This window comes from Arachis duranensis, chromosome 6, assembly GCF_000817695.3.
Source record: "Arachis duranensis cultivar V14167 chromosome 6, aradu.V14167.gnm2.J7QH, whole genome shotgun sequence".
NCBI lineage: Eukaryota > Viridiplantae > Streptophyta > Magnoliopsida > Fabales > Fabaceae > Arachis > Arachis duranensis.
Window position 1 is genome coordinate 37,096,713 of NC_029777.3, and position 7,042 is coordinate 37,103,754.

Sequence of the window (7,042 nt, forward strand, 5' to 3'; positions counted from 1 at the left end):
TGACTGTTATAACATATATGGAGGAATTATCGTTGTAAATTTGTTCTATTTTTCCTCCCAAAAATGTATAGTCTCATTTTTCTGAGATACAACTCGGTCGCAGCTGATGATATGTTGTATTTATGGAGTATAAAATTATCTATAATAAAGAATTTTACTGGCCTCAATTAACGAAATATGGGGATTTAACGAAATATGGCAAAAGTGCCTCCATTCAATCCGAGTATAGTTATTTGGTTACATCTCGTGGTTAATGTTGTTAGCCTCTGGTCTAAAGCTCTAGTGTAAAGCTTTGAATCTTTTAATTTGTTAAATCATGTAAAGGGAATTCAATTCAGTCAGTTATAAGATTTCAAGTAAAATTTTATCAAAAAGATAGATATTTAAAAAATTATATTTAATATTAATTTTATAATATTTAAATTAAATTATGTTTTTAAATCTTCGTTATATAATAAATTTAAAAGATAAATATTTAATAAAATCAACATTTGAAATTAAATATTTCTTTTATATTAAAATACAAGATGGATAAAATAAAATAATTATCTCGAATTATATAAAGAAGAGCCACAGACTTCTAAGTTACGTTCAATATTTGTTTTTTTTTATATTTAATATACCTTAATCTTACGAGAAAGAATATGATTTTGTTATTTTATGTGATTTTTTATTAATTTTTACCATAAATATGATTAAATCTAACAAAAAATACGAAAGGATAAATTCGAAACAAAAAATAACATTCTTCAAAATAACAAAAAATATAAGTGTTATCTAGCGTATATGTATTCTATCGAATTTTGTTTGGTTTTACTTTTATTTTGTTTTATTCTATACTTTTGTGTGAATTAAAAAATAATGTTCCTAATATATGAATAATGTTAAACACAGTAAACTAATTTTGCAAAGGAAAAAATTTCAGTTGCTATAAAAGACGGGTGTATAAATAAACATTAACGTACCTATTAATCCAATTTTCAAAAAAATGTATAATAATAAATGAGATGTTAATTATTATGATGATTATTTCATATTTTGATCAAGAGGTTTTAGAATTGAGTCTTAGAAACAAAAATTTGTACCTTTTCATAAGTTATATAATTAAGGTTATTTTAGGAAAAAAAATTATTTTGGAATAATAAAAATATTTGGGATAAATCATGACTAATTTAATATATAGACAATAGTTTTATACTAAAATGTTAAAATTTTTTAATAAATTTTGTATTTAAATTTTGTTAGGGATGTATTTGTCAAAAATTTAAAAAGTCAGGAACCCTTTGATTCTTTAGGCTAAGAACAAATAATTAGGTATAATTGTAATATAACTAGTATAATTTATGTATAGTACAACTATTATTAAATTAGAATAGTTTTCTGGAGATTAAACTAATATAATTCTAATATTAGAATTCAGTTATTCAAATAATATCTATGGTATTGAATTCTAGACCTTAGATATTTATACATTAGCATTGTGTTTGCAACTACAAACAATAAAAATACCTTGACCAGACTAAATGTACAAAAATTACTCAAATTCAGACCATCTTCTTGACTACGATAGAATACTAACAATTGTAATATGTTTATAGAAAAAAAAACTAAGGATATGTTTGTGTACTTACACAAAAATATTACTAGTTATAAAAAGATAAAGATAAAAAATCCAAGATATTATAAATAGTTATAATAATATATATTTTTTTCCAAAATATAAATAATATATTGTAAAAATACTTTCATTTAAGTAAAAAGGTTTTTGGAAGACAAAAAATATATTAATACTATATTAATACTTACAAAAAAATTTGCTACACCAACTATAATTCCAAGTAGCAGAAAAAAATAATATTTTTAATTTATTATTTTTTTATTTAATGTTATTAGTTAGCCTACTTATGATACAATATTATAGTGTTAAATAAATTTAGATAATATTTTTTATCAGGAACAAGTTTAAAATAAAATACTAATGATTTAATGCAACTTTAATACAGTATTATATAATAGTGACAACTTGAATTTGATTCGTTTATAAATTTGTAACTGAGTCAAGACAAATCGTTCTTGTAACTTGGTTCGTTAACAGTTTAATAACTTAAGGTTATGATTTTTGGGATGGATTCTGAATTGTAATTTGAACTCATTTATTAATGTGAACTTAATATGGTACTAAAAAAATAAAGTCAAAGTAATAAAAAAATAAATTAAAAAATAATGAGGTAACTATTTGATATATAAAAATTAAATATAACAAGGTATATAACAATTTGTATTAAAATTTTAATATTAAATATAATAAAAATAAAAGAATAAAAAAATGCCCATAAATATGATTAAATCTAACAAAAAAATGAAAGGATAAATTGAAAACAAAAAAATAACATTCTTCAAAATAACAAAAAATATGAGTGTTTATCTAGCGTATATGTATAATCGTAAGCTCCAATGATTTTATTATGCAAAAATTTGTAAAGTTGCTAACTTTTTTATAGAGATGTTTTCGGTAAAAAAATTTTAACTAACTATCATAAAATAATTGCATAATATTTATATTAATAGAAAAAAAATATTCATTAATAATACAATTATTTGAATTTATAATTTAAAAACAAATAGTTTATCAAATTATCGTACAATTTGAAAAAGATATAATAGTAATAAATGAGAATATTTACTTTTTCCTAATAATATAATCATATACTCCAAGAATAATGCTAAGACAAACTTTTTATTTTTTAATCATTTACTAAAAAGATAAAAAGGAGTAAATTTCCATACGTTTTCTACTTATAAGAATAAACAATTTGAAAAAATGATAGTTTGAATTTAATTTAAATTTGAATATCAAATAAAAAAAATTAAATATCTTAGTTATTTGTTACAATATTTTAACAAAAAATTGGATTTAATTTAAAAATTAGATATCTTTTCGCATTTATTAGGATATCCTTATTTCCAAAAAAAAAGATTTTTTGTTATCTTTGTTAGTTATCTCTATAAATAACAGTGTTTATCGTGATGTTTTAAATCTAACACTTTTTTTTCAATCACTGCAGATCAGAGCAGTAGAGAACATGAGTAAGGTAATCACGCTTATTTTTGTTAAATCATAGGATTATTAGTCCTTTGTAAATTCTGTTTAGTAGTTTTTTTAGTCTAATAAAAATACTGAAATTTATTTGGCTTGAGCAATTCTCACTGGATGCTTTTGTAACTTATAAGGAAGAATCAGACATAGACTTATCCGCCTTGGATGAGAAGGTAATCCATTTTTTGGGCTACAATACTCGAATATGCATTACTTTCTTGGCATACTCTATTTAACATGTCTTTAATTATCTTTTATGATGTTTATAATTGATGTATTGTAACCTTAGTATACAAGTAACGCGTCTTATTGTATGGCATCTTGTAGCTTGGAAAGGGTGTTGCTGAGGCACTGTCGACGATGATTCACGAAGCTGTTGTGCAAGGGATAACAGCAGTTCTCCCAGAAATTGTGAAAACGGTTAGGTTCTTCACCAAAAAGTGGGAGTGACGGTGCAAAGCTTTGAATTACTACTCCAATTGTTAAATCGCCGTCGGACACTTCGAAACGCAGAAAGCTTTCAAATACTCCTATTACTCCACTGTCAGACCCTTTGAAAGAAATACTTGATGCCAATCCCTCAATGTATTTGGGTGACGAACCAGTCACAAAGAAGAGTACTTGGAGGTGCAAGGGAAAAAAGCGTGGATTATCGGTCAACGCAGTTAAGGTTTTATCTTTTTATTTTTAAATAACAACCATTAAATACCATTTAGGTGTGAAGAACTTTTTAGTATTCTCACATATTGCTATATTAATGTTAAGTCATTAAATACAATCTCTTCCTCAACTTATCTCCTTTTCATTAGACATGATGTCTAGCCTCATTGTTGAGTATTTTAGGCTCGTGAGTACCGATTTTTTCTTTGGTCATCAAATAGTGCCTGTTAGTGACATTAGAAGGTTGATTTATAATATTAGGGAGCTAAATTTTATTTGCTGATATTTATAATGATTTTATTGATGTCGTGTCATTTGAGATGATATTATTGAAAAATAAGTAACAGCGTCTAAAATAATTATCATATTTTTTGGAGTTGCAGAAAGAATTACAATTTGCGAAAAAAGCATCCTCCGGGGTCTCCATGGATTTACTACGACAACCACGATCCAAATATGGACGGGGATGACATGCCACGTGTGAGTACTTAACTATTTGAAAACGGTTAGTCTATGAAAAATTTTTCATTTTTAATACGCAAAAAAATATTTGGCCGATTTTGTGTGTACACTTTGAGTATATAGACATAGTCAAACTTTTTAAAACATAAGGAAGACTAAACAAATGACATGTAAAGACGGTTAGTAATCATAGTTGGTAATAAAAAAAGATTGAACTTATAAATTATTTATATTATTTTATAATTGTATTTTTTTTTTTACTTTTTGTTGATCAAAATAAATGAGTACTAAACTTTTTTTTGTTGCTATTTTTTTTAGTGTTTGGACCTTTTATTTCGGCCAACTAAAAAGATGAAATTTTTTAATAAAGAATTGACCATTGCTGCCTACATATTTGGAAACAATATGGATCCAAAGTAAGTAAAATTAACTTATTTTTTAATTAATATTTAATTTGTCATATAATTTTTTTATAATCTACTATACCACTATAGTATAATATTCTAATTTTATGAATTTAGGGAAGTGCTTATTCCAAACGATCATTGTAGTGGCACACGCAAGACTCTTCTGACTATAATACCCGGCAAGCCAATAATTGGTGATGTAAGAATTAGTTTTGTAATATTTATTTATTTATTATCCTTGTAAAAATATCAAATTTGGATTGGTGCAGAATAACTCTGATTTTTTGTACTCCATAGGTCCTTACCTTAGTTTGTTCGATGCTCACCAAAAGATATTTTGGGCCAAAAGGAAACAAATATGCTAACCAATGGTTTCAGCCATCGACATTTTCTGTAAGTCCCTTGGCATATCGAAAATTAGTCTTCAAATTTAATATATCTTCCCAGGTAGACTATAAATTAACATAATAAGATTCCTAACTTAGTTTAATATTCATGGCAGCAAATTGTGTTAAGCCCGAAACAGAACTGTGTTCGCACAATGAAATACATCAAGGATAACTTCATGGGAGACATTGCCACTTTACATCAGGTTCGTTAATTTTATTGAACTTTCAATTAATTCGTATAATAATATTTCATGACTGTTTTTAGTTAAGGTTATTTCCGGATGTTGTTGTAGATTTTTATGCCAGTTCACCTCAATAGCCATTGGTTTCTCATAGTGGTTGATTTACTTAACGAGGTCGTGAGATATCTGGACTCTTTCAAAAAGGGCACATTGGTGACAGAGCGTATGAGTGCCATTAACACTTTGTTAAATTACCTAGAGGAATTTTTGTCCGAAAAGAATTTTGGTGAAACACCTTCCTTTAGAAACATTCAATTTTCAAAGTATAAAGTCAGAGAACCAGTTGTCTCGCAACAATCTGCCAAATCGTATGTTTAAATTTACCATTTATTAAAGTAAAAATTCAATTTTCTGGCGGTTTGTTATTTTGTTATTTTTCATTTGTTGATATGTGCATTGAATTGTGGCAAAGGAATAACTGTGGTATTTGGGTCGCTCAATGAATGCAACTCACTCGCTATTGGAGCCTCGGTAATAAGACATGGGTAAGAAAAATAACATTATTAATGAAGTTATGTTTGTTCCATTTTGTAATATCGTTGTTATTGTCTGTTAGGTTATTTCTGATTACACAAGGATGCGTCTAGCTGTGGATTTGGTGAATGACAAAAATAACTCAAAGCGGGATATCATAGAGAAGCTTGCTGTCACTGACCGGAATAAAAAGATACAACAGTCTATCATGCAAACTTAAGACGTTAAAAACTTTTTTATTAGAAATTATGGATTGAATTAGGCTATTTTATTTTTCTTTAAAATACAAGCTAACTTTATATCTTGCACTTATTTCTTTGACTTTTTAAATATATGGATTTTTTATTATTTATAATGATTTATATCTTGCACTTAGGATTTTTTTATTCTTGTTATTATCTTGAAAAATTTGGTGCGTGAGATGATATTTATAGTGTATAATTTACGATTCATGGAATAGTTCACTTTGGTATGTTAGTGACATTTACCTGAACACAGAGCAACCAAAGGTGTATACATCTCATTATTGGCGGATTCACTGATGAAAGTAGAATAATATATATCGAAGTAATGTGGTATAACTTGGCTAATATAAGGTGATATTTTAGATAAAAATAATAAAATACACACAAAAAAACATTGGTTAACGTCAAAGCAAGTAGCTGCGATATGGTTTGAACTCAACCCCGCTGCTTGAGTTTGATCCTACTGAGATCAATGCTCAATGTATCTATCAGGCAGAGTCATGGCTCGCCACTGCACCAACACAAACATGCCGGTTAGTACTGAATATATATAATTAAGTAAAGGTGTGGTGCTGAATATACATGGTGTGGTGCTGCAACTATAATAGTGATTTATCACCACTGTTTTCTGACCTGATAAAATTTGTCACTACCCATTTGTGTGTCTTATATATATCTTCACGTACTACCCATCTGTCTGTATAACATCAAAATATAAATAGTGTTACAGAAATTTTTGTACCTCTAGAATCACAGAATCCTTTATAATAGCACCTGTAAGTGACTGAGCCAACCACACAAGGAGGGGATCAGCGGCAAACCATGTGAAAATAACACTAAACGACTCTGGAAGCTGCATTCAACAATTAACAGAGTATGCATATAAGAGGAATCACTCTCAAAGTCTCAATTTTCTTAGCTTTGTTCATATTTTACTACAAAACCAATTCAGATGCTATTACAACCAACAATCAAACTGCATATAGTAAGAACCAGTTCACAGTGTAGTCGCTTGAACCATTTGTGTAGTTGCTTTTCCTCCGGATAACCAATTATCTAACCACCT